This window comes from Mobula hypostoma, chromosome 11 (genome assembly GCF_963921235.1).
Source record: "Mobula hypostoma chromosome 11, sMobHyp1.1, whole genome shotgun sequence".
NCBI classification, from domain to species: domain Eukaryota; kingdom Metazoa; phylum Chordata; class Chondrichthyes; order Myliobatiformes; family Myliobatidae; genus Mobula; species Mobula hypostoma.
In genome coordinates, this window is record NC_086107.1 from 93,355,865 (window position 1) to 93,383,251 (window position 27,387).

The 27,387-nt window shown below is 44.4% G+C and overlaps 1 protein-coding gene across 1 annotated transcript in view; it reads left to right on the plus strand.

Annotated features, from left to right (window-relative positions):
- The first annotated feature begins 2,283 nt into the window (after positions 1 to 2,283).
- Positions 2,284 to 27,387, plus strand: part of lrrc4ba (leucine rich repeat containing 4Ba) — a 246,298-nt gene continuing 221,194 nt past the window's right edge. Inside the window, exon 1 of the mRNA XM_063062536.1 lies at positions 2,284 to 2,648. The gene's annotated coding sequence lies outside the window, so the exon portion shown is untranslated. The remainder of the gene's footprint in view (positions 2,649 to 27,387) is intronic.

The window sequence follows — 27,387 nt, forward strand, 5'->3', positions numbered from 1 at the left end:
CCCCTTTATCCTCAAGCTGTGACCCCTCGTTCTGGACTTCCCCAACATCGGGAACAATCTTCCTGCATCTAGCCTGTGCAATCCCTTTAGGATTTTATACGTTTCAATAAGATCCCCCCTCAATCTTCTAAATTCCATTGAGTATAAGCCTAGTCGATCCAGTCTTTCATCATATGAAAGTCCTGCTATCCCAGGAATCAATCTGGTGAACCTTCTTTGTACTCCCTCTATGGCAAGGATGTCTTTCCTCAGATTAGGGGACCAAAACTGCACACAATACTCCAGGTGTGGTCTCACCAAGGCCTTGTACAACTGCAGTAGTACCTCCCTGCTCCTGTCCTCGAATCCTCTTGCTATGAATGCCAGCATACCATTCGCCTTTTTCACCGCCTGCTGTACCTGCATGCCCACTTTCAATGACTGGTGTATAAAGACACTCAGGTCTCATTGCACCTCCCCTTTTCCTAATCGGCCACCATTCATATATTAATCTGTTTTCCTGTTTTTGCCACCAAAGTGGATAATCTCACATTTATCCACATTAAATTGCATCTGCCATGAATTTGCCCACTCACCTAACCTATCCAAGTCACCCTGCATCCTCTTAGCGTTCTCCTCTCAGCTAACACTGCCGCCCAGCTTCGTGTCATCCGCGAACTTGGAGATGCTGCACTTAATTCCCTCATCTAAGTCATTAATATATATTGTAAACAACTGGGGTCCCAGCACTGAGCCTTGCGGTACCCCACTAGTCACTGCCTGCCATTCTGAAAAGGTCCCATTTATTCCCACTCTTTGCTTCCTGTCTGCCAAACAATTCTCTATCCACATCAATACCTTACCCCCAATACCGTGTGCTTTAAGTTTGCACACTAATCTCCTGTGTGGGACCTTGTCAAAAGCCCTTTGAAAATCCAAATATACCACATCCACTGGTTCTCCCCTAACCACTCTACTAGTTACATCCTCAAAAAATTCTATAAGATTCGTTAGACATGATTTTCCTTTCACAAATCCATGCTGACTTTGTCCGATGATTTCACCGCTTTCCAAATGTGCTGTTATCACATCTTCGATAACTGACTCCAGCAGTTTCCCCACCACCGATGTTAGGCTAACCGGTCTATAATTCCCCGGTTTCTCTCTCTCTCCTTTTTTAAAAAGTGGGGCTACATTAGCCATCCTCCAATCCTCAGGAACTAGTCCAGAATCTAAGGAGTTTTGAAAAATTATCATTAATGCAAACTTCCACATCTTTTCTATCTGCTCTTTCAAGCCCTGATATTTCAACAGCTTCTCATATTCTTCCTTCCTGATGCTGCCGTCATTCGGGATTGCCACATCTATTACAATGCTTTCTTCTGTTCCTTGTCCAGTATTACTACATCTAGTTGGTTGGCCAGTGTCTGCTTATCGGTCTGTATTTGGAAATCCCACAGGATCTTGGCTTTGTCTTTCTCCACCACCTCCTCTGGTGTTCCTCATCTGGACTTGGGAGTGTCCAATCCATAGGTGTTCCTGTACACAATTCCTGCAACTTGGTTGTGCCATTCAGTGTATGCTGTATTCCTTGCACAGTCTGCATCCTGGGTCTTGTCTGGTGTGGTAGACCCTGGTATATATATAGTGTGTGTGTGTGTGTGTGTGTGTGTGTGTGTGTGTGTGTGTTCAGGGTGTTCAGAAGCCTCACAGACTGGGGGAGGATGGCTTCCTCTCTCCACAGACACTGATTGACCTGCCGACTGTTCCTGGAGTTATCTGATTTCATTCCCGACTCACTGTACATTGGCAGGAAAGAAGTTTTCCTTGTCCCCTCAGGGACCTTCCCTGCCTGCTCTACCAAGGCCACCAGGGCTTGGCTGGCTGGATATTTGCCCCATTAGCTTTGCTGGATTCTTCTATGCATTTAAGGCAATTTTACTGCGAGACCAGACAAAGTCTACCCAACACAGCCGTGCACGATTTTGCTTTCAGAAGCAACACACACGAAACGCTCGAGGAACTCAGCACGTCAGGCAACATCAATGGAAAGGAATGAAGAGTGACGTTCTGGGCCGAGAACCTCGGTCGGATTTCTGAATTAATTTCACTGGGTCTCGGTGCGTTAGCATTTCACCGACTGCCCCACAAAACGGCAGGACAATTACGTGGCGCACGTAACTAAGAGCCCCGTATTTAAATGCATAAAGATCCTAGGACATTTTGAAGGTCCGAATGCTGTGACTTCTCTGCCTCACATTACGGTAGAGGCAGAAAGCTCCATGCCAGCGATTCGGTTCTGTATCTTACTGCTGTGTTTGGCTTCCTGCAGAGGTAGACTGGACAGCAGCCATCCAGAGACGAGAGAGAGAGTGGTGAGGGAGGGAAGGGGAGAGAAGCGACCTTCTCCCCCTCCACTGGGGTTGTGTCCTCTCTACCACTGCTCCGGCTCCCCACCGGACCCGGCGAACTCGTGGGTTGCGGCCGCGGCGCTGCCGCTTGGGATCGGATGGAAAACGCAGCCCAGCCCGAGGGGGTGTGAAGTGCACGCGTAATAACCGAGTGGGGCAAAGGGGGGAGAGAGAGCAAAAAAAAAACATCCGCAGTGAGAAGGGAGCAAGAGAAGGAGGAACAACGGGCTGGCGAGCAGTGGGAATCGCCTTGGGCATGTGAGTACAGACAACGGCATTCGATTGTGCATCCACTCGTGTCGTTGAGCGTTCATCTCTGAAGGTTTTATATATATAAATATATCAGAATGACTCCCTCCCTTTTAATACATCGAGGGCAATGGGTGTACTGTGGTTTCCACAGGGTAAAGGTTCTGACCTTTATGTAAAGGACGGTCCGGGAATTGGATTTGTAGGAATCCAATTCTTCTTCGGAGGAAAGGGGGTGGGTGTCACAGAGAGGCACAGAGCGAGAGAGAGAGACAGAGAGAGAGAGAGAGAGAAGATGTACAGAAACACACAGGGAGAGGGGAAGGCAGTGAATGGACAGAGCGAAGTTGGCAGAGCGATGAAGCCAAGGCGCCCACCTTCCCGTGAGGAACGGCTGCGACACGGGAGAGGGTGAGCAAGTGAGAATAGAGTTAGAAACAGGGACCGAGAGGGAGGGGGTACAGAATCAGACGCAGAGGACACTCGTTATTGGGAAACATAGACGAGGATACCTGATCTCACACACACACAGAGTCAGGAAAAAATACAGACAGACATGAACGTAGGTATGGGAAGGGACACACACACACACACACACACACACAGAAACATATTAACAGATAATTTACCACACAGACACATATACACACTGTCACACACACACTTACAAATTGCCACACATACGCACAGTCATACACAATCAAAAACACACACATTGGCAGACAGATTACCACACAGATACAGTCATACACAATCTCTCTCTCTCTTTCACACACACACAGTCTGGAAAAAATACAGAGAGACATGAACGTAGGTATGGGAAAGGACACACACACACACACACACACACGGACACAGACACAGACACATAGAAACATATTAACAGGTAATTTACCACACAGACACATATACACACTGTCTCACACACACACTTACAAATTGCCACACATACGCACAGTCACACACAATCAGAAACACACACATTGGCGGACAGATTACCACACAGACACAGTCATACACAATCTCTCTCTCTCTTTCACACACACACACACACACACACACACACACACACACACACACACACACATTCTCCACAGAGCAGAGGTGGGAGTAGGGGTAGATCGACAAAGGAACCCGAGAGAGAAGGGGAGGAAGGAGAACGAGGAGCGCGCACACATAAACCCCAGTATGTGTGTGTGGGGGGGTGGGGGCTGAGGGCAACAACTTAAAATTAAAACCTGCGGGGAAAGAGGGGGTATGGAAGCAAAGAGAAGGACGAGAGGACAGACAAAGGGAACGAGAACGAAATGAAAAGGGCATTTTTACAGAACGAGATCGAGAGGAGAGAGCGTTTAGGCTGAATACAGTGTGTGCAATGTATGAGCAACCTCCGGTATGTGAGTCTATGTGCGATCTGTGCCCTGCGCTGCGATGTGTTTGCATTCTGTGTGTGTAGGTGGGTTGGGGGAGGAGGGAGGTGTCTGTACGGTGTGGGTGGTGCGCTGAGTTTGCATTCCGATCTGTGTAGCTGTGAGGCACTGTGCGCGGGTATCTGCGCTGTGCGCTGGCTGTGCTTGGCGTGATACCCGTGCCGTGGGTTGTGTGTCATGTACAACGTGAGTTGCAGTTTACAGTGTGTGTTCCCGGGTCTTGTATGCCGCCTGACGTGAAGTCTGAAGAAACCTGTAAACCATTTGTTAACACTCCGAGCACCGCACATCCTCTGGGGACGTCTGGTCCTCGCCGGCCCGTTCACTCTGCGGGGCGTTCTGACCGGGTAGAGCGTTTGCCAGCCCCCGACTCTGTTCCAACTCCCACCCTGCATTTCTAACTTCCTTCCGGGATTTGCTAACAGGACCATCGCTTCAGTCCTGGCGGGATAAATAACGATGCGGGATATTTTACGCAATACGCGAGGGTATAATTTTAAAGTGATTGGAGGATAGTGTAGGGGGAATGTCAGAGGTAGGTTATTTACACAGAGAGTGGTGGTAGAGTCTGATATATTAGGGACTTTTAAGAGCCTCTTAGGTAGGCACGGATTAAATAAAAATGGAGGGTTATATGGGAGGGAAGGGTTAGATTGATTTTAGATTAGGTTAAAAGGTTAGCACAACATTGTGGACCGAAGGGCCTGTACTGTGCTATGTTTTATGTTATCACAGTGAGGGGTGGGGAGGGTCGAGGAGAGTGTGCCTGCACTGTGCTATGTTATATTATCGTGTATTATTCCGAAAAATGTGTCGACTGTGCGGGGTGGGGTGGATAGTTTTTATGTTATGATTCTGAACCGTTGTAGTATCCTGCGTCCATGCGTTGTAGGTCTGTGGGTATATTTATCCTGATGAAGAGTCCGGGCCCAAAATATAAACCATGTATTCCTCTCCATAGATTGGGCCTGACCTGCTAATTTCCTCCCGCATTTTGTGTATGTTACTCTGGATTTCCAGCAACTGCAGAATCTCTTATATTTACACATACTGACTGTCAGTGCAGGTGTTATTCGAAGAAAGTAAGAAAGCGAAATACTCAGCTGGTTAGGCAGCGGTTGTGAAGCACATACAGAATGCGAGAGGAACTCAGCAGGCCAGGCAGCATCCGTGGAAGAGAGCGAACAATCAAAGTTTTGGGTTGAGATCCTTCATCAGCCTGGGGATAAATCGGCAGGGTTAAGGTTTCAGGCCGGTGACAGTTCATCAACACTGCTCTGCTTTATACTGGAATGCCGACGATGAGTCTTCAGACGAAAGATTTGGCATTGGTCTTCAATAAATTGTTAAAGATCAAGGGTCAACTTCATTAACCATAAACATCAGTGGCTACTTTATTAGGTACAGCTGCTCGGTAATGCCAGCCAATCATGTGGCAGCAGCTCAGTGCATAAAAGCTTGCAGACATGGTCAGGAGGTTCAGTTGTTGTTCAGACCAAATACCAGAATGGGGAAGAAATGTGATCTAAGTGACCTTGACCGTGGAGAAAAAAAAATCCAGTGAGAGGCATAAACACAAATGCTGGGGTCAAAGCAACACTCACAACACGCTGGAGGAACTCAGCAGGTTGGGCAGCATCCGTGGAAAAGATCGGTCAATGTTCCCTCCCCCTCCCTTCCCCTATCCGTATGTCACTCCGCCCCCTCCCCCAGCTGCCTATCACCTCCCTCATGGTTCCGCCTCCTTCTACCACCCATTGTGTTTTCTCCTATTCTTTCTTCACCTTTCCAGCCTTTCACCTCCTTGTCTCCCCTCCCCGACCCCTTTATCTTTCCCCTTACTGGTTTTTCACCTGGAACCTACCAGCCTTCTCCTTCCCACCCTCCCCCCACCTTCTTTATAGGGCCTCTGCCCCCTCCCTCTTCAGTCCTGATGAAGGGTTCTGGCCCGAAACATCGATTGATTTTTTCCACGGATGCTGCCCGACCTGCTGAGTTCCTCCAACGTGTTGTGAGTGATCCAGTGAGAGGCATTTCTTAGGGCAAAAATGTCTTTTCATGAGGAGAATGGCCAGACATCAAGCTGATGAGAAGGCAACAGTAGCTGAAATAATCTTGTCTTACAACAATGGTGTGCAGGAGCACCTCTGAATGCACATGTTGAACCTTGAAGCAGATGGGCTACAGCAGCAGAAGACCATGAACATACACTCAGTGGCCAGAGGAGGTATCCAATGAAGTGACGACTGAAAGTCCATTGTATGTATTAGGAATTTGCTATGGTATGTTGGTTAGGGAATAGCATGCAAAATTAGCTGATCAGATTAGCTGCTATGAAGGTTTTTTGTTTTGACAGCCCTATAGTACTTTGCAGATGGGAGCTTTGGGTAAAGGCAGTTTGCAATGTGGGTAGTGTCCACAATGATTTTTTCTGCCCACTTCTTTGTCCTGGACACACACAAGTTCCACAGTGATGGTAGACTGCAGCTGATGACCTTTTCTGCTGCAATCGTAGCACAACTCTAAAAAGTCTATTAAAATGCAGTACATTTTCACAGCATTTTTCACCATCTCAGGGTGCTACAAAATACCTTTTAATATATCTGAAGGAACACACACAAAATGCTGAAGGGACTATGGAAATTAGCAAACAGTCGTTTCGTGCCAAGACACTTCTTCAGGACTCTGCAAATGCTGGAAACCTAAAGTAACACACACAAAAATTTGGAGGAACTCAGTAGGTCAGGAAGCATCTATGGAAATGAATAAATGGTTCCTGGAAAATGGTCTTGGCTTGAAACAGATTCGGATTTCCAGCATCTGCAGACTTTCTAGTGTTTTTATATATCTGGGCACTTTTGAATAGTGGTCGCAGTTGTAAAGTGGGATATTTGCGTCTCATCTTCATAGCAATAAGATGGTGATCAGAGCAATGGTGAGCATGAATACCAGCATAGAACAAGTGGCTGAATGGCTTCACTTGTGGGGTATGCAGCTGAGGAACTGGCCCAGAGAGGGGATATTCACTTTTCACAGGTCTGAAGCCAATGACTACTTTCCATTCATAAAGTGGCATTACCACTAACCTTCAGACTTCAGAGCGAAAATTGCTACCAATTAAGACAGTGGACTGGAACCTAAGGGTATGTAAGTGGCTCACTTAGCTCAAAAGTACACTATTATCCAATTCAGTTTTCCCACTCATACCCCAGTACTGTTGATAAGAGTAACAGAACTGGCTGCATCACAGTCTTTTATGGAAACACCAATGCCCGGGAGTATCCACATCTACAGAAAGTGGTAGATATAGGCCAGTCCATCATTAGCAAAGCCCTCTCCACCGCTGAGCACATTTTCATGGAGTACTGTCACAAGAAAGTAACAATCATCAACAAGGACCCCTACCAACCAGGCCAGACTTTCTTCTCATTACTACCATCAGGCAGGAGGTACAGGCAGCTGAGGTCCCACACCTACAGGTTCAAGAACTGTTATTAAGGTCTTGACTGGCATGGCTAACTTCATTCAGGACCACTACAACCAATAGACTCACTTTTAATGACTCTTACAACTCCCAGCATTATTATATTTTTTGTACTCTCTTTTTTGCATATTGTTTAATAATATTTATTTATGTGTAGTTTTTCATAAATTTTATGTATTTCTTTGTTCTACTGTGAATTCCTGCAAGAAAATACATCTCAAGGTAGTATATGGTAACATATATGTAATTTGATAATAAATTAACTTTGACTTTTAAAACACTGACGACGGAGAGTTCACACCCAGAAATAACAGACTTCCTTTGGCTTGCAAAGTAGGATTTGAGGTTGATTTCCAATCACTAAAACATTCAGCACTCTACAAGACATATCCGAGCTTTCCAATTAATCAGTGACGGAAGCACATGGAGAGAGATTTAATTTTAAAATTAGCTGAGAAATTACCTTGCATTGCAATACAGCCTTGAAGAGTAGCTGCAATTGTCCATGTATTTCAGGCAGATTTATTAATCTTCTTTCAGAACCAAATGTGTCAGAAGGTAATTTTAATATGAGCTGCTTAAAATTTCAATCTAGTTCCTGCCATCCTGGAAATTTGAGGGATAAAGGAGAGGCAGGAGTAGCAGATTCAGGAAGGTGTGGAGCTGTCCATGGTAGCTGAAAGTTCATGTGATAGGGCTGGTAAACATCTAGTCAACTCAATCAATACTGTGCACGTTGTAACTCCATTTTAACACACAGTGAGTGTTTTCGCCCCATTCTAATTACCCCTTGAACTGAGTGGCTGTCTGGGCCACTTCAGAAGGTAGCTGCTGTGTTTCTAGAACCACACACAGGCCAATGAGGTTAAAACTTGACAAATTAATCAGACAAATTGGTTTATCATTTTCAAACGTACTGAAGTGCAGTACCATGAAAAAATTAGTTTTGCATGCCATATACAGATCATTCCATTACAACAGTGCATTGAGGTAGTACAAGGAAAAACAATATCAGAATGAAGAATAAAATTTTATAGAGAACGTGCAGTGCTAGCAGACAGTAAGGTGGTAAATTGTGAGGTCAAGAGGTCCATTCAATCATCTTAAGACACTGGGATAGAAATTGTTCTTCATTTTGCTGGTTTGTACTTTAAGACTTTTGAATTTTGCGCCCAAAGAGAGAGGGCAGAGATAGAATGTCTCGGGTGGTGGAGTCTTTGACTGCTTCGTCCAAGTAATGAGAAATACAGACAGAGAGAATGGAGAGGAGGCAGGCTTTTGGGATGTGCTGGGCTGTGTCCACAACTCCCTGCAGTTTTCTGCATTCAGAGCAGTTGCCATGATGCACTAAGATGGAAATGTCCTTCTTATGTGATATTTGTGAACAAGAAGGGTTTTTCCCAACAATCAGAAGTTCCATTTTATAAAAACTCCCCCTCCCTTTCTCCCTCCAGTCTGTCCCTCCCCACTCTCCCTCCTCCCATCCACCTTTCCCCTCACCTTGTCTCACCCATCTCCTGCCAGCTTGTACTTCTCCCACTGCCCTGCCTTCTTATTCTGGTTTCTTCTCCTTCCTTTCCAGTGCTGATCAAGTGTCTCGGACAGGAACGGTGACAGTTTATTCCCCTGCATAGAAGCTGCCTGTCCTGCTGTTGTCCTCCAGCGTCTTGTCTGTGTTGTTCTAGATTTCCAGCATTTGCAGAACCTTGTGTTTATGTTCTACATAAATTTCTGATTAATTTAATTCATAAACTATTGCTGCTACAGTAGAATTTTTACTGCATAGCCTCACTCACAGAGGAACATTTCTCTCAGACAGCAGGATAATGTAAAGGGAACCTTACTCTGTATCTGATTGGTGAAGTTCCTGACTTGGGGATATTTGACAGGACAACGCACAGGGAGATTATGCAGATTAATCTGCATTTGACCATATGGTCTCTGAATCCGGAATGTTTAATGGGGCAACATATTCAACTTGTCGCGTCTTCCATGGTGAGAAAATGTCGAGGGAGATCTTTCTTTTAATATGAACACAAGAAATTCTGGACATACTAGAAATCTTGAGAAACGCACACAAAATGCAGGAGGAACATGGCAGGCCAGGCAGATTCTATGGAGAGGAATAAACAGCTGACAGTTCAGGCTGAGACCCTTTATCAGGACTGGAAGGGAAGGGGGAAGAATCCAGAATAAGAAGGTGGGGAGAGGGGAAGGAGTACAAGCTGAAAGGTGAAGCCAAGTGAGTGGGAAGGGGGTGGGTGGGGAAGAGGGGATGAAGCAAGAAGGTGGGAGCTGATAGATGGAAGGCTGAGGAAGAAGGAATCCGATAGGAAAGAAGAGTGGGCCATGGGAGAAAGGGAAGGAGGAAGAGCTCCAGAGGGATGTGAGGACAGGTGAGGAGAAGAGAAGGGGTGACATGAGAGCCTGAATGGAGAATGGAGAAAGTGAGAAAGGAGGTTGGGGGTGGGGGAGAAACTACTGGAAGTTAGAGGCATCTTTGTGTTTAACATATGTTTTGCCTGCTTCCGGGCAATTTGTTGTTACTGAAGAGAAAACTTTAGAAAAGGAAAAAAAGCCACAGATGCTGATAAACTTGAATGAAACAGAAGAGACTAGAGACAGGCGATATATATGGAGAGAAATAGACAGCTAACATTCCAGGTCAATAACCTTTCTTCAGAACAGGCACTTTAGGGGAAGCTTTGCTCTGTGTCTAATCTGTGCACCGGATAATTACTCCAGTGATATAACCATAATGTTACTGTAGTCCAACACCCAAGCCAGATTCCAGATGTCATTAAGGGTGGAAAGACCTGAACAGAGTTCAGGGGTACAAAGTTTGCTTTTAGAAATTCTGATTGTTTCGGGAAGGCACCGGGCAGAGCAAGCGAACATATTGCAACCAATAACAGGCAATTTGCAGCTTAACACTTAGAAATACAGCGGCTTAGAGATGCGTCGAGTCTGATCCCACTGGTATAGTTCTCACTCATTTTGGATGAATGCATGTTAATCTGAAAAATTGAAAGCTGCCTTCTGTTAACTACATCTGTAATCTGTCATGTTCATGCCTTCGTAACTTTCTTGCCAACTGTCTCCGTTATTCTGCCTTTGAATGTGGTGACCCCATGCTGAGTGGCAGCCATGGTCACTGGGTGACTGAGACAAGCCTCACGAGTTAGTGAATGTAATAGGCTACTTACATTGGAGTCCAAACTACCTCCTGTTCCTACCAAGTATCCAAGTGCACATACTGGCCCCTGAGATTATTTCAATCACTAGTTTCGCTCTTTCCTCAACAGGTTATAATTGTGTGCATTTGGCTGTGTGTGCACGAGTGAGTGTGTATCTGCGTGTCTATTAGTGTGTGAATGTATATGTGTGTGTGTATATGTATGCACAATTATGTTTGCACGAATGTTGCATTGTGTGTGTCTATATGTCTATTGGTGTGCCAATGTGTATGTGTGTGCACAAGTGTATCTGTCTGTGAGACTGTTGATTACCTTAATGTGTGTGCGTATGTGTGAATGTGTATGTGTATGCAGAAGTATTTTTGCATTAGTGTGTGAGTGCGTGCATGAGTATATGTGTGTATATTTTGTGTGTGTGTGTGTGTGTGTGTGTGTGTACATGTGCATGTGTGTGTGTGTGTGTGTGTGTATCTGTATGTGTGTCTGCTGGTGTAAAAATATGTATGCACAAGTGTTTTTGCATTAGTGGGTGAGAGTGTGCATGAGTATATGTCTGTATGCGTTGTGTGTGTGTGTGCGCGTATGTGCGTGTGTGAGTGTGTGTGTAGATGCTTGCATATACATTTGTGTAGCTAGCAGTAGATGACTGGGCTACAATATTAATTACAGAATAAAATGTAACAAGCAGCATGCAATGGGGAAGCAGTGCTGGCGCCTCGACTTTTAACCGTTTCCATCAGTATTTAGATGAAGACACTAAAGAATGTTTGCTAAATTTGCCAATGACACAAAGATGGGAAGGAAAGTAACTTCTGAGAAGTGCAGCTAGATTATGTGATCAGGCAAAGAGATGGTAAATGAAGAATGCTGTAGGAAAATGTGAATTTGAAAAAAGGCAGCTTATCTAAATGAAGAGATATTGCAGAGCTCTGAGACACAGAGAGATCTGTGTGTCCTGGCACATTACCTGCAGAAGACGAGTGTGCAGGCACAAGAAGTAATTATGAAATCTTACAGAATGTTGTTGTTTATTGATCAGTGATTGAATACAAAAGTAGGGAGATTAGGTTTCCGTTATATAGAGCAACTGTGAGATCGCATCTTGCATGTTTCGTGCAATATTGGTCTCCTTCTGTAAGGAAGAGAGTTACTGTACTGGAAACAGTTCAAGGAAAGGTTTTCTGGATTATTATGTGGAATATGAACCTCCCCCTGATGAGATGAGGGAATGTCCCAGACGGTGAGCACCCTTCAGGAAGGATGCCAGTTCTTTGAGGCATTACCTTTTGAAAATGGTGGGGGTCTCATGCCCATGATGGAGCTGGCCATGTTTACAACTCCCTGTAGCTTTTACTGATCCTGTACATTGGAGTCTCCAGGCTAGGTGGTGATGCAGCCAGTCTGAATGCGCTCCACGGTACTTCTGCAGAAATTTGCTCGGATCTTTCTTGACTTACAAAACTCCTCAAATCTCCTGGGGCTGACTGATCTGCTCCTCCTCCTAACTCAAGTGGTCACATCAGCATAACTCCCATCTCATCACTCAGCATCATCAACGTTGTCACATGCCGATGGGACAGGGAGAGCATGGGGTAGATAGGGAGATTTCCCTTTACATTGCCCTGTCACACACACCCAGCATGGGATAAATATAGCTATTCCACTGCTGTCTGTAAGGAGTTGGTATGTCCTACCCCATCTCCACGTGGGTTTCCTCTCACATTCCAAAGGTGGTTGGGATAGTAAGTTAATTAGTCACGTGGGTGTAGTTGAGTGGTCTGGCCTCATTAGGCCAGAAGGGCCTGCTACCAAGCTCCCTCTCTAAATAACTAACCCTCCATACCGTCCTCTCAAACAATCCCAGGATACAAAAAAGGAAGGAAATTGTCCCAGGAGACAACTTCAAAAGGTTTTCAGAAACAAAATCAAGTTTATTGTGACTGACAAAAGTCATAAAATTTGTTGTTTTCCGGTAGCAATACAGTACAATGCATAAAAAATTATAAAGTTGAAAAAAAGGTTATACAAGAAGAGAGGTTTACGAGGATGTTACCTAGACTTAAAGGACCGAGTTATGGAAAGAGGTTGAGCAAGCTAGGACTTTATTCTTAGAAGCAAAAGGGTGACTTTATAGGGGTGCAGAAAATCATGAGGGGCATAGATAGGGTGAATCCAATCAGTTCTTTCTTAATTTACTTATTTAGCAATACAGGGAGGAGTAGGCCTTTCTAGCCCCAGCAACCCCCAACAAACCTAATTAACCTAATTAACCCTAGCCTAATCACAATGACAAATTAATCTATCCAGTACATCTTCAGACTGTGGGAAGAAACCAGAGCACCTGGGGGAAACCCACGCGCTCCATAGGGAAGACAGTACGGCGCCGGAACTGAACTCTGAACTCGGAAATGCCCCAAGCTATAATAACATCACTCTACTCTACCGTGGTGCCCATTTCCGGATTGGGGAATCAAAGCTAGAGACCATAAGTTCAGAGCAAGAGGGGAGAGATTTAAGAGGAACCCGAGCGGCAAAATTTTCACCCAGAGTACAGTCCATATGTGGAATGATCTGCCAGAGGGAATGTTCGAGGCAAAGATGAGAAAATCTTCAGATGCTGGAAATCCAAGCAACACATATAAAATGCTGAAGAAACTCAGCAGGCCAGACAGCATCAATGCAAACGAGTACACCATTGACATTTTGGACCAAGACCCTTCATCAGGACCAGAAGAAAAAGATGAGAAGTTGGGAAGCAAGAAGGTGGGCGGAGGGGAGGAAGAAGTATGAGGTGGTAGGTGATAGGTGAAACCAGGAGAGAGGGAGGGGTGAAGTAAAGGGCTGGGCAGGTGATTGGTGAAAGAGATAAAGGGCTGGAGAAGGGGGGATCTGATAAGAGAGGATAGAAGACCATGAAAGAAAGGGAAGGGGGAGGAGCACCAGAGGGAGGTGATGGGCAGGTAAGGAGATAAGGTGAGAGAGGGAAACAGGAATAAGAATAGTGAAGGGGGGAGGCAATTACAGAAGTTTGAGAAATCGATGTTCAGGCCATCAGGTTGGAGGCCACCCAGATGGAATGTAAGGTGTTTCTCCTCCAACCTGAATGTGGCTTCATCGCGGAAGTAGGAGAGGCCATGGAAGTGAAATCGAAGTGGGTGGCCACCGGAAGATGCTACTCTTTCTGGTAGATGGAGCATGGCTGCTTGGCAGAGCAGGCTCCCAATCTACGTCACATCTCACCGATATACAAAAGACAATGCCAGGAGCACCAGGTGCAGTAGATGACCCCAACAGACTCACAGGTGCTGCCTCACCTGGAAGGACTGCTTGGGGCCCTGAATGGTAATGAGGGAGGGGATGTGGGGGCAGGTATGACACTTGTTCCACATGCAAAGCTAAGTACAGCAAGGGAGATCAGTGGGGAAGGATAAATGGACAAGGGGAGGGGAGGAGGGAAAGATGTGCTGGAATTCCATTGGAGATGACGGAAGTTATGAAGAAATATGTGCTGGACACAGAGGGCTATTGGGGTGGTAGGTGAGGACAAGAGGAACCCTATCCCTGGTGGGGTGGCAGGAGGATGGGGACGATGAAGAAATGCGCAGAATGGAAGAGATACTGGTGAGGGCAGCATTGATGGTGGAGAAAGGAAAGCCCCTTTCTTTGAAGAAGGACATCTCTTCAGTTCAATAATGAAAAGCCTCATCCTGAGAGCAGATGCAATGAAGATGGAGGAACCGAGAGAAGGGGATGGTGTTTTTACAAATGACAGGGTGGGAAGAGGTATAGTCCAGGTAGTGTGAGAATCAGTGGGTTTGAAAAGATATCAGTAGATAAACTGTCTCCAAGGATAGAGACAGAGAGATCGGGAAGGGAGAGGGAGATGTCCGAAATAGACCAGGTAAATTTGAGGGAAGGGCGGAAGTTGGAGGCAAAGTTGATGAAGTCGGCGAGCTCAACGTGGATGCAGGCAACAGCCCCAATGCGGTCATTGATATAGCATAGGAAAAGTTAGGGAATGATAACAGTGTAGGCTTGGAGCATAGACTGATCCATATAGGCAACAAAAAGGCAGACATAGCTGGGACCCATGCGAGTGTCCATGGCTACACCTTTGATCTGAAGAAAGTGGGAGGAGCCGAAGGAGGAACTTTTGAGAGTGAGATCAAGTTCCAACGGGTGGAGAAGAATGGTGGTTGGGGGGAACAGGTTGGGTCTGTTATCTAGAAAGAAGTGGAGAGCTTTAAGGCCCTCCTGAAGCGGAATGGAGGTGTATAGGGACGGACATCCATGGTGAAAGTGAAACAATCAGGTCCAGGGAACTAGAAGTTATTGAAAAGATGACACTGAACATTGAAAAATGTTTGAGCCAGTTAGATTAACAACAGTTAAAAGACATTTGGACAGGTACATGGATAGAAACGGTTCAGACTAGAGGTTTAAAAACTTTTTTGGATTAATGCTCCCTTGGCTCCCAAACCACATCCCAGCACAGCCCTTCCCTTTCCAACCATTACATAAGAACTATAAAGAAGTTTGAATTACGATGCACAGTGAAAGAAAATAGGAACTGCAAATTCAAAGCAGTGACAGATAATTGCCAAAATTAATCAAATCCATTTAAAGCTACAAATAAAATGATTTCTTTATTTAATTACAGTAAAAACAATTTCAGACATACATTAGCAGTCCAACTATTCACTATTTCATTGCTTTTTCATCTTTCAATGAGATGGATGGGCAGTGATATCAGCTCAACATCAGGTTGAATATCACTCAGAAGGAGCCTCAGATCCCCACGTTCAGTAATTTGCTGTCTGTTTCATTGCTCTGAGGGAAGTTGGGCGACTGCACTGAAACAGGCTCCATAAATATGATATTGGAAAGGCAATAAAGAACATCTTGACCTTTTCCAGAATGCAGGGTAGCATTCATAGATTTCTTTCTGCAACCAAAAGTCTTGATATGAGTTTGTGAACATCAGCTTCAGCTCAAAGTAATTTGGTAGTGAGATCAGTTCTTCCTCCACCCTTCCTGTTAATTCCTCATTATAACTGTTCAGGAAAGGATTTATTACCCAATCTGGAATTTGGATCGAGAGAAGATCCTGAAATCTCTCTGATATGTCTTTATGCAGCTCACTTAATAGGTACAGTATAGTTGTAGATCATCATCTGGTATTCTTTCTTTCCCCTCCAACTCAGAGAGACTCAAAAAATGGAAGAGGTTACGACTGCCAACGTTGCACTTAAATAGAGTTAACTTGGACAGAAATGTGGAGATGATTGACTTGGCTTTGATAAGATTCATATAATTTCCTTACAATTGAAGATTGATTTCACTAAATTTTGCGAATAATTCAGAGAAATAAGCAATGTCATGCTAATATTCTGGAGTTGATTACTGAATGAAGCATTCATGTCTTCAAGTATGTTATCACAGTTCGAAACACCACACAAAAGCATCTCAGGCAGTTTCATTTTGAGAGCCATCTGACTTCTGTGTGCAACAGCAAGTATTCAAACTGTTCATCATTCTCAATACAAAGCTCTCAAAATACTCGAGAAATGGGAATATGGGGCTTGATTTTATTTACTGCTGTAATAAAAGTATTTGAAGATTTATGCAGCCAACCATTTGGGTTTTTTTTGTGGCAAGTTGTTGTCTGCGAATTACTCAGTGGATGGTAAATATGTTAGGTACAGCTTTTCGTTATGAAAGTAATAACCCCACAGTGGCGTCCTGTCCTTGATGTTGCCCCATCTGTTGCACAAGCAAGAATGTTGGTGAGCGGAATGCCCTCCTCTTTGAAAAATTGCTCAACAGCCCAAAGTATTGACTCTCCCTTCATATCCATTTCTATTCCTCTTGCAAATAACAGCTCCTGAACCATGCTTTCATCTTTTATGAAGTGAACAGAAGTAAGGCGCAAAGATTCACTGCCTGGCAAAGTTGGCTCATACAACTGCAGAGCAAATTCTGTTGTCCTAGGTACGTTGCACAATGTATCTTCTATATTCTCAGACATTTCATCTATTCATTTTTGAAAAGAGTTGTGACTGAGCAGAAGCACTTTAATAATTTGGTCTGGTGACTTATGCAATACTGTACTCAGAACCTCCCTTACTGCTGGCAGAATCGGTTCTCATCCAATTGTATGGGGCTTTCCAGATTTAACAATGAGCCAGGAAATGGTGTATGAAACATGCAAGCCTTTAGTGTTTTGTTGTGAAGTGCTGGGAAACATGTTTTAAAGTGTTTTCTGTTTTTGAAAGTGTTCGCAAAGTGACTGAAAATAAGCTAAGTTCTTGTTCGCTTTATCAGAGTGTATTCTCTTCAAACGTTCAAGGAGCCCGGATGGTTTCATGGCCACATTTGAAATTAAAAACTGTTCACACAACAAACACATTGGGTGCTTGGTGCTGGAATAAATCCATATTCCAGACACTCCACACTATACTGACTACACCTCTTTTTCATCTGGTCTGCTTCTGCCACTTTCATTATGGATTAATGACCATGGTCAGTCACCTATGGTTTATGTCCAGCCTTGAGCACTGCAATCAATAAGGGGAAAGTCATGACATCATCATAGCTCAAGCAAAACATGACTCTCTGCCTGAAGGGACATAAAGTGGGGCAGCGATATCTCAGCGTGGACTAAAGAAATGTGGTCAAGATCATTTGACAGAGCAGACACTGAAATTTACCCCACTGAATGCCATATCCTAATTCACAGGAAATGCGTCACTGCGTGATTAGAGAATTGAAACTAGCACTGTACTCAGTAGAGTGAGCATGTGGCCAAGTGGTTAAGGCATTGGACTAGTGACCTGAAGGTCGTGAGTTTGAGCCCCAGCCAAGGCAACGTGTTGTGTCCTTGAGCAAGACACTTAACCACACATTGCTCTGCGACGACATAGGTGCCAAGCTGTATGGGTCCTAATGCCCTTCCCTTTGACAACATTGGTGTCATGGAGAGGGGAGACTTGCAGCATGGGCAACTGCCGGTCTTCCATACAACCTTGCTTAGGCCTGCGCCCTGGAGAGTGAAGACTTTCCGAGCGCAAAGCCATGGTCTCACAAGACTAACGGATGCTGTACTACTCAGTAGTGAACAGAAATAATGGAAATAACATGATTTCTTCAGTTCAGATTTCTCATGACATGCCAAATATAGAAGTGTCATATTGCTTTTCAACAACTATGAGCAAAGTCTAAGAGAATGGTGGGTTGTGAAGAGATAAGTTGACTACATGACCATTATTATCAGTTATGAGGCACTGAGGATCAAAAATCCACCTCCCCCAGGGGGAGGATATCCACTGTGCAAACAACTGGTTTAGAGAGACGTCAGCCAAATATGGGGCAAACGGGAAGAGCTTAGATAGACTTTGGTGTTGGTATGGACAACTTGAGCTGAAGGGCCTGTTTGCATCTACAACCTTGGCAACCTCAGAAGAGGGGGAGCACAGACCGGATGCCAGAACTTACCTGTCGCTTGAGAGAAACAGAGTTACTAGGTGTGGAGATGATGTGTTAGGTGTCAGCTCTCTGAACATCTTCAGAAGAAGCCAGAAATGGAGATGCAATTGAGAGAAATCCTAGCCTCACACCCTACACCCCCCCCCACCTCCCCTTCACACACTCTGGTCACTTCACCAGCCTGGTCATTACCAAATTCATCCCCCCAGTCAAAACTTCACACCATCTTAAAAGTTTCTTCCCCCAAGCAGTTAATCTATTCAACCATTCTGTAAACATCACTATAAAATCACTTTTTGTAACATTGCTTGCATTGTAAATACATGCTGGTGTTTATGTTTTTACGCACATTTTATTCCAATCCATACTTAAACCTCAAACCTTATTTTTATATGATTCTTTATTTTTTATAACTGTTAAGTGTTGTTTTTGTTGCATGCTGTGCCCTCACCAACACACCACAGCAAATTCCTAACACAAGTAAAAGTATATAGTGAGTAAAGTTCCGTAATTCTTTGAAGAATAAGAACTCGTGTCAATGACAGGGTTTCCAATTCCTGGTAGGATCATTGTAAGTTCCCATACTTCCAAAGACTATTCCCATGGCACTTGCACTGTTGGTCCTTCAATACAATCCAATTCAATTCAAATCTAGATGTCATTCAACCATACATGAATACTCATGAATACAACCAAACGAGATAGCATCACTCCAGGGTTAAGGTGCAAAACACAGTACCAACAGTCATACACAGCACAAAGCACGCATAGCACATGCAAGATAGCAAGCACATATAAGGCGTCAGTAAAATGCAGCCACGCAAAAAAGGACTCCAGGTCCTGAGTCCACGAACGTGCAGAAATCTGCAGACGACCACAATATAGCTTGTCTTCTGCCAAGCAAGTACTGGGGAGCAGCACTGGCTCTAGCCTGGACGCTGCACCACACTGCCCCCAGTGGAGCGCACCAGCCTCGACGCCTCTCTCCTGGCAACTGTAAGCAAGTGACACCACGGCTTGAGGCCAAGTCCTCACTATAACTGAGATCATGCAGGTCCTCCATCGTCCGCCTCTGCTGTCTGCCAACAAATCAGTGAATCAGACTTGCAGCATTCCACACTAGCAATGTCCAAAAGGGTCTTGCGGTCACACAAAAAGTGACTGAGATGGTCACCCGCTTTTAGATTGTCTGCCTCCTTTATGGACAGACTCCTCCGAAGCCTCTCTGATGCAAGTAGCAGCAGAATATGCACCAAGCCCATCTCCATCGGTTTCTCCGCCGAAGAGCAACTCGCTGACGGGGTAGACCTGCGGTACTTTCAGTTCTTAATGTCCAGCAGGGTCTTGCGATCATATAGAAATACATTTAAAAAGGGCGGTAGCACCCTTTGTTGACCCTGTAAGAAGTCACTGTGATCAAAGGCAACATCATGTTACCGGAAGTTGACCTGACTTGACTTCCCAAACCAATATGAAAGCAAAAAGATTCTTTGTTACATTATTGGTTGAATTCTTCACTCTGAGGGAAGTAAATATTTTTATCCCAAACTCCAATCTTTCAACAATATATCTGAAACCATTCGAAGAAAATGAACAACAGCATTCAACATTTAGCTTGTTCTCTCCAGTGGAATATTTGTATTTCAATGCCACAGACAGTGGAGGCCAAGTGATTGGGTATATTTAAAGCGGAGGTGGATATGTTCTTGATTGGTAAGGGTAACAAAGATTACAGGGAGAAGGCAGGATAACGGGGTTGAGAAGGGAACCCTACCAAGGATTGTGAGGACTGCTGAGATGATTATCAGCGTCTCTCTTCCACCCATTCGAGATATTTATCAGGAGTATAACAATGCATACGCAGGGCCCATAGCATAGTCAATGATCCCTCCTATCTGTCCAGCAATTTCTTTGTCCTCCTACCATGAGGCAGAAGGTATCATAGCATTAGGACAAGGACTGCTGGGATTGGAAACAGCTTCCTCCTCCAGGCTATAAGACTACTGAACTCCCTGCCAAGGCCCAGGACTCAGCATGTATGAAGCGCCAATACAGTTATAAAGTTTATTTTTTGACTTGTGCCATAAGTTCATCTTATTATTTGTTAATTTACTTGCGGTAATGTTACTTTATGTGCTGTGTGTGAGTTACATGTACTGTGTTGTGCATCTTGGTCCAGAGGAATGTTGTTTCATTTGACGGTATACTGTTGAATTTACACTTTAACTTGAAATTGAAAATAAATTAGCCACGCTGGAATGGTGGAGCAGACGTGATTGGCCAAATGGCCTTATTCTGCTTCACTGTGTTATGGTTTTATGGTTCTTGTAATTATTTTTATTTCCTGTGGACTCCAGGGCAACCCTGAACAATCTCCTGCAGAGCAATAGGGTAACGGAGACCTCTTCCTTGAGATTCCACCCTTTCTAACTGGCTTCTCATTTGCAGCGCTTTGGAAGAATGAATGGGGATAAAGAACTTGTACAAGTAGTGGCCACTTTATTAGGTACACCTGTTGGATAATGCAAATATCTCATCAACCAATTATGTGGCAGCAACTCAATGCATAAAAGCATGTCAACATGGTCAAGATGTTCAGACCAAACGTCAGAATGGGTAAGCATTGTGATCTAAGTACCTTTGACTGTGGAATGGTTGTTGGTGCCAGATGGGGTGGTTTGAGTATCTCAGAAACTGCTGATCTCCTGAGATTTTCACAAACAACAGTCTCTAAAGTTTACAGAGGCTGGTTCAAAGAACAAAAATAAAATCCAGTGAGTGGCAGTTCTGTGGGTGAAAATGCCTGATTAATGAGAATGACCACACTGGCTGAAGCTGACAGGAAGACAACAGTAACTTAAATAACCATGTGCTGCAACAGTGATGTGTAGAAGAGCATCTCTGAACACACAACAGATCAAGCTACAGCAGCAGAAGACCACAGCCATTACACTCTATTATGTACAGGAGGTATCTAATAAAATGGCCACTGAGTGTGCACTCATCAGTCATTTAAGGCTTCTTCCCACAGAAGGTGGTGAATCTTTGGAACTCTATAGCCCAGATCACTGTGGGAGCAATTGACTGGTGAATTAGATTGTGGGGAAGTTCAGGGAATCGAATGCTATATCACACTGGCCAAAAGAGATGAGTCCTGAGCATATCAGCCATGATCATGTTGAATGGTCTACTCCTGGTCCTACTTTCTCATGTTTACAAAATCCCAAAGAATCTTTTTAGCTCATGAAGCAATCTTATACGTAGTATCTCTGGGCCGGCATTTGGGACCGTCCAGAGGAATGGGCTGGGGTACATTTCATTGAAACCTACTGGACACTGACATGCCTGGATATAGTGGTCATGGAGAGGATATCTCCATCAGTTCTCAATAGCGGGATCAAAATAAAGGGATGTCAAAAGATAAAGAGGAATTTCTTCAGCCAGAGCATGATGAACCTGTGGAATTTGTTTCCACATTGGGGAGTGGAGATCATGCTTTTAGGTGCATTTATTCAGGGATTGATTGGCTCCTGATTGGTAAGGGGGTTAAGGATTACAAGGAGAAGATAGGAGAAAAAGGTTGAGAAACAAAAAGAATCATTGGTGAATGGTGGAGCAGACGGAATGGGCTGAGTGGCCTAATTCTGCTGCCATATCTTATGGAAAATCAGCAGGATGTTAAGATGAATCCTTGACCTCACAATCTACCTCGTTATGATTTTTCCCTTTAGTGCTTACCTGCACTGCACTCTCTCTGTAGCTGTTGCACTTTATTCTGCATTCTGTTATTGTTTTACCTTGTTCTACCTCAATGCACTGTGTAATGATTTGATCTGTATGAACAGTATGCAAGACAAACTTTTCACTGTACATTGGTACCTGTGAATAATAATAAAACAAGCCAAACCAGCTGATTCTCACATAGGAAGCTAGATTCAGCATCTGCCTATCTACAATCATCCCTTTTTTCAGTGTTGTGAGGGATAAGTATTGAGCAAGATACCTGAGGTAAGTCTGTACACTTCTTGACTTGGTCCCTGGGGATATTTTGCATCGGCTTATGAGGGAATATTCTCATCGAAACACCAGCAACTTCAACACTCTCGTGCCCATCAATAATTCAGTGTCTGTCTCCAGAGTAGGTTAAACCCACTCCCCTATTGACTGAGAATCTGAATCAGGTTAAGTATCACTGACCTATAGTATGTCTTGAAATTTGTTGCTTTGTTGCAGCAGGACTCTGGAATTCTTTGCCCAATGAAGCTGTGGAGGCTACCTCAGTAAATATGTATATTTAAGATAAGGTTGGATAGATTTTTGCATAGTGGGGAAATTAAGGGTTATGGGTAAAAGGCAGGTAGGTGGAGATGGGTTCATGGTCAGATCAGCCATGATCTTATTGAATGGCGGAGCAGGCTTGACGGGCCAGATGACCTACTCCTGCTCCTATTTCTTATGTTCTTATGTACATAAAATACACTATAAATTATAGTAAGAAATATATGATCTGCTGTGTGTTTCTGCCCCACTGGTGTGATGAACTGAAGACCGAGATTTTGGGCCTACACTGAATGCTCTGAGACTCATTCTGGTCCAGGATGCTGTTAACTTGCTTCTACCATTTGAGGGTATATATATATCCCTCACCCTCTCCTTCTCCCTCTCCCTCTCCCTTTGTGTGTGTGTGTATATATATATATTTATATCTCTCTCTATATCTCTCTCTATCTCTCTTCCCAACCCCACCCCCCGGAGTGGTTTTTGGTCTTTTTTCATTCGGTTATTCGGATCTCTTGCTTCCTGGCTGCCTGTAAACAGACAAATTTCAAGGTGTATAATTTATACATTCATTGATAATAGAGGTGCTTTGAACCTTTGGGTCTTTGAATCTTTTGAATATTAAAAAAATTAAATAAATAGTGAAAAAAGAGAGCAAAAATAGCGAAGTAGTGTTCATGGGTTCATTGACCGTTCAGAAATCTGATGGCGGAGGACAAGTAGCTCGACCTGAAAGAATTGTACTCCTGTACCTCCTCCCTGAGGGTAGTAATGAGAAGAGGGCATATCGTGGGTAGTGGGGGATGCTATCTTTTCGAGGTATCACCCCAAACAGTCCTTCCAGGTGAGGCAACACTTCACCAGCGGATCTGCTGGGGTCGTCTATTGTGTTCGGTGCTCCCGAAGCCGCCTCTTCTGCATTGGTGAGACCCGTTGTTAATTGGGAGACCACTTCGTCGAGCACCTCTGCACCATTCACCAAAAGTGGAACTTCTCGGTGGCCAAACGTGTTAATTCCCATGCTGAAATGTCGGAACATGACCTTCTCTTGTGCCAAGATGAGGCCACCCTCAGGGTGGAGGAGCAACACCTTATATTCTGTTCAGGTAGCCTCCAACCTGATGGCATGAATATTGATTTCTTCTTCCAGTTAAAAAAAAATTCCCTCCCTCTCCCCTCTTCTATTCCCCACTCTGGTCTCTTACCTCTCCTTACCTACCTGTCTCCTCCCCCTGGGTCCTCTCCTTCCCTTTCCCCCATGGTTGACTCTCCTCTCCCATCAGATTCCTTCCTCTCCAGCCTTTTACCTTTCCTACCAGCCTGGCTTTACCTATCTCCTTCTAGATATCCTCCTTCCCCTTCCCCCAGCTTTTTACTCTGGCATCTTCCCCCCCTTTTGTCTCCAGTCCTGAAGAAGGGTCTCTGCCTGAAATGTCGACTGTTTATTCATTTCCATAGATTCTGCCTGGCCTGCTGATCTCCTCCAGCACTTTGCTTGTTCTGCCTTTTGAAGATGCCCTTGATGGTGGAGATTCTAGTGCCCATGATGGATTGGCTGAATTTACCACCCTCTGCAGCTTTTTCCAGTCCTGTGCTGTACCAGATGGTGGAGCGAGCAGTGGGATCGCTCTCCATGGTGCATCTGTAGAAATTTGCTAGATTCTTTGGTGTCATTCCAAGGCTCCTCAAACTCCTAATGAAATACAGCTGCTGGCATGCCTCCTTCCTAATTGCATCACTATATTGGGCTCAGGATAGATTTTCAGCCACGATCTATCCTGAACTTGAACTCTATTCTTCACCCAGGAACTTGAAACTGCTGTTCCTTCAATGAGCACCTGTGTCTATTCCCTTAACCACCCCTTCCTGAAGTCCACAATCAATTCTTTCCTCTTATCACTTGGAAATGAGCCTTCTTACAGCTCACAATATTGCCGTGATTGGTTCTATTGCCTGCTCAGCATAGTAATGCGGGTTCCCATTTCATCCCACTACCTGAAGGGTGTTTCAGACAGCCCTTGTTGATTAGAATTGATCCGGTGACGCTGTTAAAAGGCAGCTCACTTCAGGCCACATCAACAAATGGTCACCAGGTGAGGAATTGAAAAGAATTATTCAGGCAGTGCACAGGACAGCTAGCAAGGGCAATGGAAAGCCCCCATTCAGCTCTGCAGAGATTGCAGGCTGCATCTTCTCATTAATATGAGCTTCACATGCCTGTGTGGCAGCCCTGTACAGCATACAAGACAGAATCAATTCCTCCCCTCCCCTCTTCTCTCTCACAAACCAGCATTGATCATTTTCTACACGGTCTGCCAAGGACCCAGCTCGACATAAGCCCAGGATTCTGAGAACTGGACTGAATATCAGTATCAGCTATTTGAATTCAAATCAGGGAGGTGACATGTTGCAATAAAAAGGGCTTTGCTTCTTTGCACTGGCTGGGCCCAGTATATCTGGTCCCTCGAGAGGCAAAGAAAGAGACCAGAGGCATGTTTAATGGGAGGAGAGGAGGGGGAGCTTGGGAGGGTGAGAGGAAGGAGGGTGGAGAGAGCAGGAGGATAGAAGAAATATTCTTTAAAAAAACAGAGAATCTATAACAGAGGGTACAAACTATAAAATCAGTGTGGCATTTTTTTAAATGAAAAAGCCTGTTGTTTTTACTCCATATAATTATTAGGCTTCACCTAACATTGCCTCCTGGGAAAATCTCCCATTTCATTCATGGGTCGTTAATTACAAAGGAAATGCAGATTTTCTCAATGTTTTGATCTGAGCATATCTGAATTTTAACAGGGCAAATTTGCTCAGAGAAATTACTGTGCGTGATATTATAACTGTTTTACGTACATGGATAGAAATTCATCAGCCAAATTAACGGACTAATATTACACACACAGTTTTCTAACCCTTTAAGTTACAATGTTGGCATTATATTTTATCGATACCCACGTACTAACCTTTATCTTCCCGTTCTGTGGTGCTCGAGTATAATAGTTAACATGGTTCTGCGGATGTCCCTCACAATCATCTCCTTCAGTCCAATTCAGTCCAATCTAAACCTTGAAAGGCTCAGATAGAGTGGACATAGTAAGGATGGTTCCTGCAGTAAGGGAGTCTAGGATCAGAGAGCACAGATTCAGAATTTTATTTACTTATTTAGACACCTTGCACAGACAGATCACCAACGAGCTGCAACCACCTAGCAACCTGCTTAGTTGTTACCTGCCTATTCACAGGACAATTTATAATTAACAATTAGCCTATTAAACAGTACACCTCTGGATTGTGGGAGGTGAAGAAGGGCGCCCCTTTAGAAGAGAGATGAGGAGGAATTTCTTCAGCCACAATGTGGTGAATCTGTGGAATTCGTTGCCGCGGATGGTTGTGGAGGCCGAGTCTTTGGGTATATTTAAGGCTCAAGTTGACAGATTCTTGATTAGTAGGAGTGCCAAAGGTTACGGGGAGAAGGCAATAGAATGGGGCTGAGAGGCAGAATAAATGAGTCATGATGGAATGGCAGAGCAGATTTGATGGGCCAAATGTCCTAATTCTCCTCCTACGCCTTATGGTCTTATTCTGGTCTCTTGATCAGTCCATATTTCTATCAACAACACACAAGGTACTGGAGGAACTCAGTGGGTCAGGCAGCATCTGCGGAGAGAAATGTTCATATGATGTTTCACACTGAGACCCTTAATCAGTTCAGATGAAGGGTCTCAGCCCGAAACATTAACTGTCTGTTTCCTTCCACAGATGCTGCCTGATCTTCTGAGTTCTTCCAGTATCTTCTCTTTTCCAGATTCTGGCATATGCAGTCTCTTGTGTCTCCAGACTTCCAACACTACATCATCAGTGGCACTGTCTTCATCAGTTAAGGTCCTGAGCTCTAGAATTCTCTTGCTAGGTGTCACCACCTCTTTACTTTTCTCGTCACTGTTAAGATGCTCGTCAAAACCTGCTTCTTTAAGTCCTGATGAAGGGTCTTGGCCTGAAGCGTCAGCTGCGTGTTCCCCTCCGTAAATACTACCTGACTTACTGAGTTCCTCCAGCATTTGTCAGCGTTGCTCAAAATCTCCAGCATCTAAGGAACTGGTTGTGTTTATTCTTTGGTCAAGCATTTACTTAGAAAAGATTAGCTTTATCTGATCACTTTTACATCAAAACTTACAGTGAAATGTGTTGTTTATGTCAACAACCAAAGCACTCTGAGAATATACCGGGGCAGCCCACAATTGTTGCCTCACATTCTGGCGTCTACATAGCATGCCCACAACTTACTAACCCGAAACTGTAAGCCTGTGGAATGGGGGAGGAAACCAGAGCACCCAAAGAAAACCCACACGATCAAGAGGAGAATGTACAAACTCCTTCCAAACAGCGTCAGGAATTGAACCCCAATCGCTGATTGTCGGCGCTGTAAGGCAAAACATTAGCTGCAATGCTACCATGACAGTCCTGTGGAGCCCAGCATCAAATTTTGTCTGATAAATTTCCTCATAAGAACCAGGAACGTTTTAAAGCTACAATGTACACTCAGTGTGCACTTTATTAAGTATCTCCTTTACCTTATAGAGTGGTCACTGAATGTATGTTCATTGTCTTCTGCTGATGTAGCCCTTCCACTTCAAGTTTCAATGTGTTGTGCATTCAGAGATGCTCTTCTGCACACCACTGCTGTAATATGTCATTATTTCAGTTACTGTCACCTTCCTGTCAGCTTGAACTAGTCTGGCCATTCTCTTCTGACCTCTCTCATTAGCAAGGCATTTTTGCCCACGGAACTGCCACTCACTAGATTTTTTTTTGTTTTCTGCACCACTTTCTGTAAACTCTAGACTGTTGTGCGTGAAAATCCCAGGAGATCAGTGGTT